A 15,174-nucleotide genomic window follows, 5' to 3' on the forward strand; every position below is an offset into this window, starting at 1 on the left:
GATACATTCTGAATCATGTTTAGGACACATGCACCCCAGTTGTCTTCTCAGAGTTGTTCCCATTTTTTCTGCCTCTGCTTCTACCTAAATCTCAAGTCTCACCATTCCTTATGTGGACTCTTGATGAGCTTTTGAGAGAATAGAAAATACAGCCTAACTCCAGGCTTCCAAGGAGCCCCAAACACTTCACATTCCAGAGCCTGCTCTTTGTGCTCTTTGTTAGAAACTAGGTAAAAGGTCACAGTCCAGAGCCCGCCCTTTAAGAAAGGCCTTGAATAGGTGATCCTGGCCCTGTAAGGTAACTAACTGGAAATGAGCTAAGCTTATCTTGCTTCTGTAAACTGCTTATGCCATTACCCCTATCCAGGAGTTCACTCAGCTATAGACATCCAAGAAAACAGGAAACTAATTGGTCCACTGAGTGCAGGCTCCAATAATTTAAACTGATTGGCCTAAAAACTATGGAGTGGTACAAATCGATTGGCTCGCACTTCGCAGGCTATCCATGCTAAGAAATTATTGATTTGTGATTCGCCGGCTTTGTTGTAAACTTATAAAAGCTGTTGCAATTTGGCACTCAGGGTCCACAGTCCTCTACCCCTGCATGGTGTATGTCTGTGGAACCCAGAATTCTGAAATAAAGAAATCCTCATGTTATTGCATCGAGACCTTTTCTCGTGAGTGATTTGGGTGTCGCCTTCCCGAGGCATGGGGTGCTGGGGCACCCTTGGATTTTGGGGATCTTACATTTTCTAACGAACTCCTTGATGCAGGTATGATTCCTTACATTCCATCCTTAACTGCTGCAAAGTTGTGAACTTTTCCTTCTTGAATTCATCTGCACCTTTCAACTGTCTAACTACAGTATGGGCCAAATTTCTTCCTAATGGCATGCTAAGTCCAACATGGCCGTGCCATAGACAGCATGACATGGTTCCCAGCCTTGGGACAGGGCCAGCAGCTCTTTGTCCTCCTGAGTGTCAATGGTTGCTGTGGGCGTAAGCCTTGTGACCTCTCTCTCTCTCTCTCTCTCTCTCTCTCTCTCTCTCTCTCTCTCCCCTCTCTCTCTCTCTCTCTCTGTGTGTGTGTGTGTGTGTCTGTCTATCTGTCTGTCTGTCTCTCTTATGTCATGTTTGTCCTTTGGAAAATATTTTCCCTGCTAAGGTTAATGGGGATCATTCTCCCTGTCAAGGTTACCGACTCCATGAAATTAGCAGCACAGGAAGCAAGGGTGTAGCTATATCTCAGCAAAATGCAAATGCTGAGACCTCTAGGACAGCCCTTCAGACTGTGGGAAAGAACTCTGCAAATATGAGTTCAAAATATATAATTTCTCAACTATGCAAAATATAAAGATACAATACGAATTGTATAAGGCGCTTCAAGACATAAAGGAACAAAGGCCTCTGCCCTATAAGTCAGATTGTCAGGAAGATACTAAGGAAGGATATGTGTAGATCTGGGGAGTGGTGATTGCAGGACAAGAGCCCACCCAGCTAAGTTTTTTGTTTGTGCTTACAAAGGCAGGAAGATTTCTGAGTTCAAGGTCAGCCTGGAACAGAGAGTTCAGATCCAGATGCAACTGTGGTAGGAATGGTAACTTCAAGGCAGGGCCCCAAACAGCTGGCTTATTGTCTGAGTTTAACAAAGGTAGCAGATCTCTGAATTCATTTGCAATATTAAAAAAAAAATGTGCTTGCCATCTCTTTCCGAGAATCTAGGGTCTTGTGTTTAGGGATCTTGATTTACAGGATAATCAAAAGGGAACCTGGAGTAATGGCTGAATTGATATGTAAATAAAAGACTTGGCTTTTGAGTGTTGAACTTTCCAAGGAGGCTTTAGAATAGGAAGAGAAAGCTGTTTGTTTTCTTAAACTGTTTCTGCTGAGGTTGGTCCTTGGCAATGGCATCTCCTATTTTATAAATTTTCTGAACTGTGCCTCCATTTTGAGCCCTGCATCCCATTACTTTCTCTAGTGTAAAACTACAAAAAATAAAAATAAAAAAAATTAAAAAAGAAAAAGAAAGAAAGAAAGAAAGAAAGAAAGAAAGAAAGAAAGAAAGAAAGAAAGAAAGAAAGAAAGAAAGAAAAAAGAAAAAGAAGCAAAGTTATGTTGAGGCACATCTACAGCATCCACATCTAGTGTCCTTTCATGTTGTATAATCTTTGACTATGAAGTGTCTCCTTATTGAATCTCCAGCTAGCATTATTCCAGTTATTCTACCTATGTATTTCTTCCCAAAGTTATCTGAAAAAGAAAATTCTTCTTCTTCCAGGAAAACTTTCGCCATCTAAGCTCAAATGCAGACTACCTTGATACTCAAATGCGCATACACCTCTAAGATATTATATCCCAATTATTCACAAGTCTGTGGAGAAACTCAGCATTGGCCCCCACCTACTAAGCTCATTAAAAAAAAGTACAGACCACAAAAGTGGAGATTTAAAAATTACTAATGCCAATTATGTAACTTTTGTGGTGACCCCCTAAAAGCCATGCATTAGCAAATATGAGAAACATCAGTTCTCAGGATCTTTGGTGTGGTAGGTGTTAAAGTATCTTGCTTTAAAATTCTCAGTATTTGGATGTCAATATTCATGTCAGGTTCACAAGAGTCTCTATGCTTGCTCTGCCTTTAGTTTATCTCTGTTATGAGTTCTACATTCAATTTTGATAAAAATATTGATCTGAAAGGGCTAGCTCAGGAACTTTGCAAAGGTCAAGGAACACTTGCCCCTCCCTGAAGAGAGAGGCTAAATTACATTTCTCAGACCACAGGGAGGTCCCTGCAGCTAGGGAAGGCCCAGAGATTGTTGGCCACCTACCTCATTCCCTGAGGACTGTATAAAGCCCTGCATAGCCTGCTGTGTGTGGTCATTCTCTCCTCAAGTGCAGGGTGACCTCAGCATGCTGGATTAAATAAAAAATCCTCTTCCTTTTTGCATCTCCACATTGTTCACTCAGGGTGTTTCCCTGGTAAGTTAAGGCCCCCGGGTCTTACAGATCATGTGAGTATTTTGGTTGGCACCTTTTTGGGTACTAGGAATAATATACTGTGCTATGGGAGGGGTCACTATTTTTGTTTTTAAAAAAAAATCCTAGCAGAATAGTTGGCAGATAAGTGACATTTATGTTATTTTTGTTGTTGTTACTAAGGTGTACATAACTTTTTAAAATAATGAATCAGCGATTAAAATGAACACATTTCAACTGCAGCACTACCCTGATGAAGCTTGTAGCAGTATTCTATAACATCGGTGAGTGTTGTCTGGGCTTAGGAGTACAATGTAAATTACAGAAGTCAAACTAGTGAGCTACTTTCTGGATAAGTAAGCTTCTGCTTTGGATGGAACCAGAATAAATTTGCATCTGCTGAGTGCAGTGGAATTCTCAAATGGAATGCTTAACCAGTGCTTTGGAGAATAATGAACACTTAACACACAAGCAGTGTGATTTCTTCAGAGGACATTATCTGATATTCATGTGACATGATTATCTGAAAATCTGATTTTAGGGGGAATATATCAGGTTGATGAAGGTTTTCTTTTTTGTTTCTTCTCATAGATAAAACATTTTTCTTTATAGAAAACTGTAGTTCCCCCAAAATTTCTGGGCAAGAGAAGTAAAAAAAAAATATTTTAATTAAAGTAAATAGTAGTCTAAACGGTCAGAGAGCAAATTTACATTAATAACGTTTTGCTCCCAAAAATCTGACTTTTTTTGTGCTCAATATTTATGATATTGAGCTTTTAGTTTGAAATGAAATCAGTAATCTGATTATTTGTACCACACATGTTCTCCATTTCCAGAGGGGTTGCCATTACTTGTCACCCCCTGAAGTCAGGTTTCTTGTAAGTGAAAATCCTCTATATAACGATGGTAGTCAGAGATCTTAGGTGAGCCCATTATGTATGCCAGGACTGAAGGCAGAGCAGGTGAGTTGGAATGTGTGAGTTCAAGGCCAGCCTGGTCTACAAAACAGGTTCTAGGTCAGCCTACACTCCAAATTTATACCTCATTTCAAAGCAAAACTAGAATTATTTGGTTTTTAACCAAATCATTAATTATGTTTTAAATTTTTGCTTTTTTAATACAAGGGTTTTGAGTATGTTTGATTCTCATCATGTTCATCCAGCCCTCCTCCAATCCCTTTCCATGTACATCCTCAACTCATTCCACACTTTGTGTTCCCATATTTTAATAAACCAGTCCATTTCAGTTCGTGCAGGCTATACTCTTGGGGTTGTGGTCATCCACTGGAGTGAGTTCCACCTATTTAGTGAAGTGAGGGACACACACTTAAAGAAAACTAACTCCCAAGGTAGGTGGGATGGCACACAACTCTAGCCTGGGCACTCAGGAGACAGAGGCAGGCAGATCTCTAAGTTCTAGGTCAGTCTGCTCTACCTACCAAGTTTCAGGACAGCTAGGGCCACACAGAGAGACCCTGTCTGGAAAATCAAAACAATATAAGACAACAAAAACATCAACAAACAACAATAAAAATAAAAATAAAATAAAAATAAAAAATAAAAAATAAGCCAGGCAGTAGTGGCACATGCCTGTAATCCCAGCACTTGGAAGGCAAAGGTAGGCAGATTTCTGAGTTTGAGGCCAGCCTGGTCTACAGAGTGATGAGTTCCAGGACAGCCAGGGCTACAAAGAGACCCCCTGTCTCAAAACCACTTAAAAAAACAAAAAAAAAACAAAAAACAAAACAAAACAAAAAAAAACCTCTAGCTCTCTCCTAGCAGTTTTTAATTACATATAGCTACACATCTAATGTGGGACTTTATAATAATCCACGAATTAAGTTGTTTTTAATTCCTTAGATGTTAGTCTAATTATCTTTAATTGTTCCAGAATTTCCAATAGTAATTCTATTTGTTGTTTGTCCAGGCACATTATTTCTTCAACCTTAACCTTAGCTTTAGCCCTAACCCTAACCCCCTAAACCTCTAAACCTCTAAACCCTTAAACCCCTAACTCTAGCCCCCTAACCCCTAAACCCCTAAGCCCTAACCCTAACCTTATCCCTAACTCCATAACTCTAACCTTTACCTTAATCCTCTAACCCTAACCTCTGAATCCTAACCCTAACCTCTAACCTTAACCCTCTTCTCCCTCAGATCCTGACACCTCACTTAGTACACATTCGAGTGCTCTCAGTTGTGTATAAAAATGGGAATGATATAAAATTTTGAATGAGATAAAAGAAGATATTTTAATTCCCATAGCTTTGACTTTTCTTTACTGTGCATGGTATTATTTATGTATCTACTTATGTGTACACATAATGCATATTTTTGGGTGGTTGTTCATTAGAGAGGGCCTAAATTCAGCTAAGGGACAGTTGTACTATTGTTCTCTCTGGTTTTGGACTTCATTCAGTCGGGCACTCTGTAGTTATGGTCCCCATGAACTAGCGAAGCAGAGCCCCAGGTGAGTGAGCACTGTTAGAATGTGGCTGCTATATGCACATGTGCACTAATTTACTTCCCTAGTGACCCACTCCATGTCAACTAAGTCTTTGGAGCCCTTATGGGTGCATGGGTTTTCAGCCCTAGTGCTGGTATTTTCTTATTGAGTGAAAAAGAGTCTCTTAAACCACAAAATGAATTTCAGTTTTAAAACTTTTTAGTTACTGTGGAAAGCCATTAGAGACCCTTACTACAGCCCAGAGGGCTGACAGGGCAAAGGTCCTGAGTCAAACAAAGAAGAGCCTCTCCAAGATCTGTTGGTGGAAGGGAAGTCCTGAGATAACTGTGGTATGCTCCAGGCTATGCAAACATCTTCTGTCTCCTCTGAGGACCTTTATCTCTTCCTGCTGAAACTGCCAAGAATGCCCCTCCCTCCTTTGTTCTTGCCGTGAGATGAGCTCTTCCTCTGAGAGCTTAAAAGCTGTGTACCCCGGAATATTAAAGGAGACCTCGACAATTGAACCCCCCCCTTTGCCTGGTTTCCTTCTTTTTCTCCCCCCCCCTTTGACCCTCAGGTAGCACCCCTTCGGAACCCTGAATAACTGGACCTGCTGGACAGGTCAAGTTATGAGAGATGGTTTCCTTATTTTGATCCAGATTTTGTTGGGGGAGTTCTTGATACACACTGCATGCTATAATCTTAAGATTCTTTTTATCTCATTGTTTATCTTCCTTATCCTTATTCTCTTTTGGATCCTCATAGTTGTATGTGGGGATCAGTGTGTGTTTGAAGACAATTTGCATGTGTGTGTGTCTACATATGTGTATGTGTGTAATAAAATTGAAATAATATAATGAAAAAGGAATTGACAAATACAGATAGTAAAGTCAGTAAAATAGTGCATGATATAAACCTCCTTCAGACTTTTCACTCTGATTGATGTGTTATTTCAGAGTGGTGAGAAAATTAATGGTTGTTTAAACAGTGCTAACAGAAAATTTGAGTGATTATTGCATTTCACTCAGAAAAGATTGATAAATTGATTTCAGTAGTGAAATATTATCTTTTCTATCATAAAAGAACTAGAATAAGATAAAAATAATTATTTAATTTTCCTACATAGATAAGGAATACACAAAAACTTAAAATTAAGCAATCTGTAAGTTATGCATGAATTTAACTTTATTTTTTATTGAAATTTGTGAAGGAATGCCACAGCTTCAAGTGTCTATTTTAAGGCATTAAACTCAACCTTTAGTTGGTATGCTAAGCCTCTGACTACTCATGGACTGCAGTGCCACACTCAGTACTTTCCATGGTTATTAGTGGTCCTCAATAACTTCAAATACACGCTTACATCCGAGGATACAGTGGGGTATGCTAATGACACACCCAGGCCACAGAGATACCTTGAGGTTTACATCTTCACAAAGCTGTTAAAGACAGAAGACTCTTCTAACCCACAGTTTCATTTTATGTGAACTGCAAACATTCACAGCTTACATGGCATCAGCGAGATATTTCTTGTATCTGGTAGATAGGACTTAAAAAGAAATAGCAGTCCTTACTGTGTCTGGTTTCTGTTAGTTACAAATATCACTACCTCACCATTCTGGCCTTTGTGTTCAAATTCAGACCTGTATCTTCAATTCTAGTTCTACAGTATTCCTGTGTATGTGTCCTTTCACAGCTTGGATCTCCCATGCATCCTTCAACTACCACAACTTTGTAAAAAAAAATTTAGTTGAGAGGACTATATTCATGTATAGAGCAGTATTCACCCTTGTAAATGTTGATGCTTTCAAAGTCTATTAGTACTTAACCAGTTTCATTGTGACCAATCTCAGTGTTCACAGAACGCTGCACTCTTTTTTTTTTAATATTTTTATTTTCTATATTCTTTGTTTACATTCCAAATGATTTCCTCTTTCCCGCATCCCCCCTCCCCATATGTCCCATAAACCTTCTTCTCTCGATCCCTTCTCCAATCACCTCCCTCCTTTTTCTCTGTCCTTATATTCCCTTCCCATGCTAGATCAATCCTTTCCAGGATCAGAACCCTCTCCATACTTCTACATGGGAGTCATTTGTTATGCGATTTGTGCCTTGGGTATTCAGGGCTTCTGGGCTAATTAATATCCACTTATCAGAGATAGAACGCTCCACTCTTATATAAGACTTTGCTTTCTATAAATTCCTATGTGCCCTGTTCTCACCTTGCACCCTTTGATTCAGCTTCAGTGAGTGTGATAAGGAGCTCTGACCAGAGCTACTGAAGAAAGGGAGGGTTGGGGCTGGAGTGATGTATCAGTGGCTGAGAGCACTGGCTGTTGTTTTAGAATATGTTTATTTTGTTTCCATCACTCACAGGACAGTTCTCAACTATTTGTAACTCCAGTTCCAAAGAATCTGATGCTCTTTTCTGGACCCCTTGGGCATCAAGGCATGCATACAGGAAAACCACATAAAATATTTTTTTAAAAGAATGTAAGAGAGTTTATATTAGGTCACAGTTCAAGGTATCATGGCAGGCAAACAAGGCAGCAAGAGCTTGAAGCATCAGGTCGTGTCCTCAGCCAGAAGAGAGCAAGGATGCTCACACAGTAGTGCTCAGCTTGTTTGCTCCACGTTCTGAAGTTCAAGGTCTCTTGCCCAGGGAGCGGTCCACTCACAGTTAGGACAAGGTCTTGTCCAGTGATGAACATTATCACTACAATCCCCACAAACATATCCAGAGGGGAGATATTCCCAGGCGAGTCTAGATTCTGCGAAATTGACATTTTTAACTAACAAGCATACTTTCTATCTCTTTTTCCTCAGGCAGATCTTCAATTTAAAATTTACCTCTCTCATGAGCCCATGTATAGGCCTCATGAAGTTTTCAAGGCAGCCACTGCACGCCTCTATTCCAAATACCAGGCCCCCATCTTTACATCTGTAGCTGTAGCAATGCTACTCGAGGATAATGTCTCTAAAGCACGTGTTTTGCTATACATTTTCATAATAGTTCTTCTTTGTATCATAAAAAACATGTTCTCAGAGCAATCCTTAAAACATTTAAACACAGGTATGGCACAGTTATAAACAATATACCCAGCACAGCTGCTCACACCTGAATGCTTCCTGGATAGCATGAGCTGGCCCTGTACTACCCAAACCAGGCAGTCACCCGACCTGTACCCAGGATGACTTGATCTCTGTAGTCTCCAACTATTTAGCAGTGTCTTATGCATATTATCTTCGCTCCTATTTAACAATAACCAGTGTTAGAAATATAAGGATGATAGTGTGGATATTGGTACAATAAGGAAGAAACCACACATTTTTTGGAGTAAATTATTGGCTATCTTTCAAACAACTATTGTTATGTTCTGATTACAAATGGGAACATCCTGAGTTTTGCAGGCAAATAGATATACCTAGAAAATATCATCCTGAGTGAAGTAACTCAGACCCAAAAGTACATGCATGGTATATACTCACTAATAAGTGGATATTAGCCAAAATAAATAAATAAATAAAAGTGCCGAATACCCATGATATAGCACAGAGAACTCAAAAGGTCAACAAGCTTTAGAAGGCCAAAGTGAGGATGCCTCAGTCCCGCTTGGGAGGGAGAAGAAAGCGACCACAACGGGGGAGGGACAGACCAAAAATACATCTTCAAATGGTTTTCATTTCTTTTCTCCATCTTCAAATGGTTTTCATTTCTTTTCTCCTTGAGAGTTACTTTTAAAATAGTCTAATTGGGAGAAACAAACCATTCTTGAGGCAGGCCTCATGCTCAGCAGTAGATGGCCAACATAAGAGACTCAATGGTGGGCTGGAGAGATGGCTCAGTGGTTAAGAGCACTGACTGTTCTTTCAAAGGACCTGAGTTCAAATCCCAGCAACCAGATCGTGGCTCACAACCATCCGTAATGAGATCTGGCTCCCTCTTCTGGAGTGTCTGAAGACAGCTACAGTATATTACATATAGTAAATCAGTATATAAATATGTAAATAAATAAATAAAAGAGAGACTCAATGGCATCTTTGTAGGTTCTTTTGTTCATAATGTTTTGTCTGTTTTGTTTTGTTTTGTTTTCAACCTCACAGGTCTTTGCATATATATTATGGCTTCCAGTTTTGTGTTTTTACAATATTCCTGTGTGTGCAAATGTGTGTGTGTGTGTGTGTGCGCGCGCGCGCGCGTGTGTGCGCATGTGTATATATACATCTATATGTGTTTCTTCTCTTTGTTTGACTTTTTCTTTGGTCTGTTTGTTCTGCCTTATTATAATTTGTTTTGTGTTTTATCTTATTTTATTCCTTAGATGGGTGTCTGATTTCTAATGAGATGAGGCAAGAGTGTAGCTGCACATCGAATGGGAAGTGGGAGGAGCTGGGGAGAGAAAGCCATAATCAGAATATATGCTATGAAAATAAACCTATTTTCAATAAAAGAAAAAATAATAACTTTGAGAACATTAAATAAATACTTTACAACTAAGTTTTGTGTATTCCAATCTACTTAACAGATGCCTTTTATATAACATATCTGTCTTTCCTATTTAAAAGAGGAAAGACTTGGAAAACCTGATTTTTAAAAAAATGCCTTTTTGTTTATCTTGAAAAAGGATAGAGAACTCAAATACCTGTTTCTAGATTTTTATCTGCTTATTGAAGGGAGTAATTTCTGTCATATATATATATATATATATATATATATATATATGTATATATATATTGGATTTTGTTAAATGTATTTTTTCACCTAGAATAGATCCATACACTATCTACTATTAGGAGTATACATAAAATATCTATATAAAAGAGATGCTAAAATGCCAGAAGAAAAATTTACGTGATATTCGTAGGTTTATATTATTTATACTTGTAGTAAGATAATGAATTGCTTTGTATCTTGTCCTATACCTCTGTCCCCTCATAGCATTAGCACATGGTGGCATACTTTTATATGTAACAATAACTGAGGCCCTTAGCATCAAAATACCTCAGCATCTGGACAGATATCTTTTGCTTGTAAACAATTGCATTTTATATAGAAATGATAAATATTTGAGAAGGAGTAAAAGAGTGAAATAATATATATATATATGGTGATTTTCTGGTACCTAATGAAGAATTGAAGGGAGTGAAAACACTATTAGGAAACCATGGACTTTGTCTAAAACCAAATTATGTTGATTTTGGTGTTTGTTTTTCTTTTTCCATTGAACTGGGTGTTTATGTTACCTGACAGCAGAAGGAGCAAAGGTAGTATCTGCATTACATGGTGCAAACAATACACGAGTCCTACATACACCTCAGGCACAGACTGTATATGTCTGTGTGCACACACACATTTCACACCAATGCCTCTACCATCTACTGAGAAGAAATACACTTAATAATTTTCTCTCTACTCTATATAACCTTCTTTTTTAAAAAAAAGTTCTTTTATCGAAGAAGGAAGTAAAAACATTCTATGATAAAATTGAAGATTTCCATGGAAAATATTTCTGATGAAATAGAAGAGATATATAGAAAAACACATTAAAATCGATAATTTTCATGGAAAATTAAAGAGTAAAGTAGTAGACATAAAAAACATTGCTAAATTAATTGAAAAAGGAAGTAGAAACATTTTATGAGAGAATAGAAGATTTATGTGCAAAATATTTCTGATAAAATTGAAGAAAACTGTAGAAAAACATGTTAAAATTGAAGATTATAGAAAATTTTATGTAGATATAATAATGGTAGGCATAAAGTATTACTAAGTTGATTGAAAGTAGATTTATAAACATTTTCTGATAAAGTTGAAGATTTATATGGAAAATATTTCTGAAAAAAGCTGAAGACATATATAGAAAATTAGAAATTTGATTATTATTATTTTGAAGGTCAATGTTAATTAAGACTGAAACAACTTGTCTAAAGTTCTGCTAGCCCCAAAGTGGATGTAATTATAAATCATTCACATTGCGCATTACGTCTTCCCCGTTCTCACCCTCAGCCCTGCCTTTCTGTTCTACAGCTCATCTGAGACTCACTGGTTTCAGTTCTCTGAAGCCTCGATAGATTGACTCACAGGTTTAAGTAAAAAAGAAGCAGTCTCTGACCGGCTCCTTGGAAAACAAGCATGCTTTGTGTGGGACTGAGGGGAGGAAGGGAGCCAGCACTGTGGAGTGAGCAGGGTCTCACTGGCAGCGGCCAACACGTACACAGATTCGGCTTCCCACTGAGCATTAGGTTAAGAGAAAGGTGAAATTGAGTGGCTAAAATCGTACGTGGACCGTGCTTCTTTTTAGACTTGAATTCTAGAAGCATGAGGAAATTAAGAGCCATTGATTTATATACACATATATACAATATTCCTAAATTAATTTATATAGCTGTATGTCAGAACACTGTGGGAATTCTGATTGCTTGTGGGAATTCACCAAGAAAACAAGAGTCTTGTGATGCTGATTTTGTCAAAACACACAATTGTTCTTGGCACGTGTTCTCACGCCCTTTTCAGCAGTAGCAGATAGGCCCGAGTTTACTTCAGCTACTGTTATTTGTACGCCTCTATGGGGAAACATATTTTCACCACATGTGGTTGGCCCTTGTGACTGAACATCTCTTTCAGGCGACTCTTCTTAACCCTCTGAATAAAGCTGGCTATTGTATGAGACTTTAGTCTGCCTCACTGTAGACCCCACTCTCCCAGGTTCACACCACCAACTAGCACGTTACACAGCTGTATCCATAGTCTAACGTAGGTACATAGTTTTGTTTTTTTTTTTTTTTTTCTGTTTTCCTGGTGGGACATAAATGCCTCACTGACTGTGCTTTCCAATGAGCTTGTATTCTAGGTCATCAGGGTAATGGATTTTGGAATAATATATATGACAGAGTTGATGAGTTTGTGGAGTCTCTCTCTCCCTTTCTTTCTCTCCCCCCGCCCCGTGTCTCTCCCCACTCTTTCCCCCCTCCCTGAATGTGTGTGTGTGTGTGTGTCATATAGGATTGGATGGGACTTTGGGGAACATGGCAGCAGATAGACTATATATGGATTTTAAATGAGTCAAAGAAATCTTGTTGAGAAACCGTGGAAATGTGGCATCTTCTAATAGCACCAGGAAACTATCATTTACTCCCAAGATTTAAGAGTGAGTGTTTTTGAATACAGAGAAATCCTTTCACGTATCCCACAAAATGTACTCACATCCTTTCATGGTTTCCTGACACATTGTCTCAATCACTCTTTTTTTTTAATAGAATGATATTTGGAGTCATAGGATTAATTCATTTATAGGCTTATGTATGCTGTGATTTGATATCTTTTAATAAAATACCAATAGATGCCCTTTACTTTGGAGGTAATTTAAATAATTAAATTAGGTTATACATTAAAAAAGTGTTTTGATGTGTAGAAAGAGGAACACTCCTCCACTGCTGGTGGGGCTGTAAGATGGTACAACCACTATGGAAATCAGTCTGGTGGTTCCTAAGAAAACTGGACATGACACTTCCAGAGGACCTTGCTATACTTTTCCTGGGCATATACCCAAAGGATTCCCCAGCATGCAATAAAGACACATGCTCCACTATGTTCATAGCAGCCTTATTTATAATAGCCAGAAGCTGGAAAGAACCCAGATGCCCCTCAGTGGAGGAATGGATACAGAAAATGTGGTATATTTACACAACGGAATACTACTCAGCAATTAAAAACAATGAATTCATGAACTTTTTTTAGGCAAATGGTTGGAACTGGAAAATATCATCCTAAGTGAGGTAACCCAATCACAAAAGAACACACATGGAATGCAATCATTGATAAGCAGATATTAATTAGCCCAGAAGCTCTGAATACTGAAGACACAATTAGCATATCAAATGATTCCCATGAAGAAGAAAGAATAGGGCTCTGATCCTGGAAAGGCTTGATCCAGCATTGTAGGGGAGTACCAGGACAGAGAAAAGGGAGGGGGAATGATTGGAGAATGGATGGAGAGAAGAGGACTTATGGGACATATGGGGAGGGGGGGAACTGGGAAAGGGGAAAGCATTTGGAATGTAAACAAAGAATAAAGAAAAAAATATACAAAAAAAAAAAACCCAAAAAAACCCACAACACCATTTTCAGTCTCTGTAAGAAAATTATTTAATTTACATTTCCTAGAGTTTTACATAAATTCAACTGTGTAATGTAAAAAAAAAAAGTATTTTCATGTAGAGAAAAAAAGTGCTTTGAGTGGTATAAAATATTTAGAAGAGCAAAAATTGTTGGTAGGGACAATTTATAAAGGATAATAGATATTAGACCTTAATCACCAAATAACTTAACAGATTAATAAATGCTATAACAAAAGGAGTAGATATTCATGAGATGATTAAATAAAATTACCAATAAACGTAGTCAAATATTTAGCAGTTTTAGCCATCAGAGAAATGGAATAAAAAACTACTGAGTTTCCTATGACCCACAGTCAGAATGAGTACCATCAAAAAAACAAAGAACATTAAATGCTGGATAGGATACAGGATAATAGGAAATGCTTATGCATTGCGAGGATGCAAATTAGTCAAGATACTATGAAACTAGTGCAAATGTGAAAAATTAAGAGTAGAACTATCACATGATTCAGTTATACCTCATCCTACCTATATACACTCAAAAAGGTCTAGGTCAACATATCACAGGGTCCATGTTTTTAGAAACACTACTCAAAATAACTAAGTTAAAGAATTACCCTGGGTATCTAACAGAAGATTGATACATGACTAAATGGGGTATATGAAAACAATAGCATTGTATTCAGCTAAAAAAAAAGAGAGAGAGAGAAAAAAGAATTAAACCATGTCCCTTGTTGGAAAACATATGCAACTGGAGAACGTCACACCAAATAAAACAGGCCAGCCACCTAAATATTACATTTTTCTCTCATTTGTGAATTACAGATTTTTAGAAAGACAGATACATACCCCACCCTCCACACACACCAAAGTGTAGTAAGGATGGTGATTAGTGTCAAAGTGAGAAAGTGTGGGGTAGGGGAGGGGACAGGAGATAGAAAGGTGTATATCCATATATATCCATATATACATCATGATGTATATCTAAAAATACCTTCTCTGGACTTCAAACTTGCTTGGAATAATCTAAAGATAATGTAAAACTTTAAAACTTATGCTTGCTTGAAGGAGTAGGCATGTCTCTTACTCTTTTGCCTGACTTTTGGGACCTTTTTACTTTTACTGGGTTAACTTATTCACCTATGATTTGAGGGTTTGTTATGGCGTGTTCGGTTGATATCCCTGGGAGGCCTGCACTTTCTGAATGGAATCAGGAACAGTGGATCTGAGAGAAAGTGTAGATGGGATAAGTGTTCAGTCAGGACAGGTCCTTATCCTGGCTGTTAGCTCTGCTCCTCACCCCCTGATAGTTATAGAACTTCCAGTCTCACGTCAAGGCCTTTGATGCATCTTGAGTCATTTTTGTGCAAGATGAGGGAGAGATTTAGTTCCATTCTTTTCAATGTGAATATTACTTTCCAACACCATTTGTTAGACATTATTTTTTTTCGAGACAGGGTTTCTCTGTATAGCCCTGGCTGTCCTCGAACTCACTCTGTAGACCAGGCTGGCCTCGAACTCAGAAATCTGCCTGCCTCTGCCTCCCAGAGTGCTAGGATTACAGGTGTGTGCCACCACCGCCCAGCTTGTTAGACATTTTTAAGCAATGTATGGTTTTTGGATCTTTGAAAGGATTCGA

The 15,174-nt window shown here is 38.2% G+C and overlaps 1 protein-coding gene across 1 annotated transcript in view; it reads right to left on the reverse strand.

The window, feature by feature from the left end:
• Positions 1-15,174, reverse strand: part of Pclo (piccolo presynaptic cytomatrix protein) — a 335,880-nt gene that overhangs the window by 30,786 nt on the left and 289,920 nt on the right. The window lies entirely within an intron of this gene.

This window comes from Apodemus sylvaticus, chromosome 2 (genome assembly GCF_947179515.1).
Source record: "Apodemus sylvaticus chromosome 2, mApoSyl1.1, whole genome shotgun sequence".
In the NCBI taxonomy this organism is placed as follows: Eukaryota; Metazoa; Chordata; class Mammalia; order Rodentia; family Muridae; genus Apodemus; species Apodemus sylvaticus.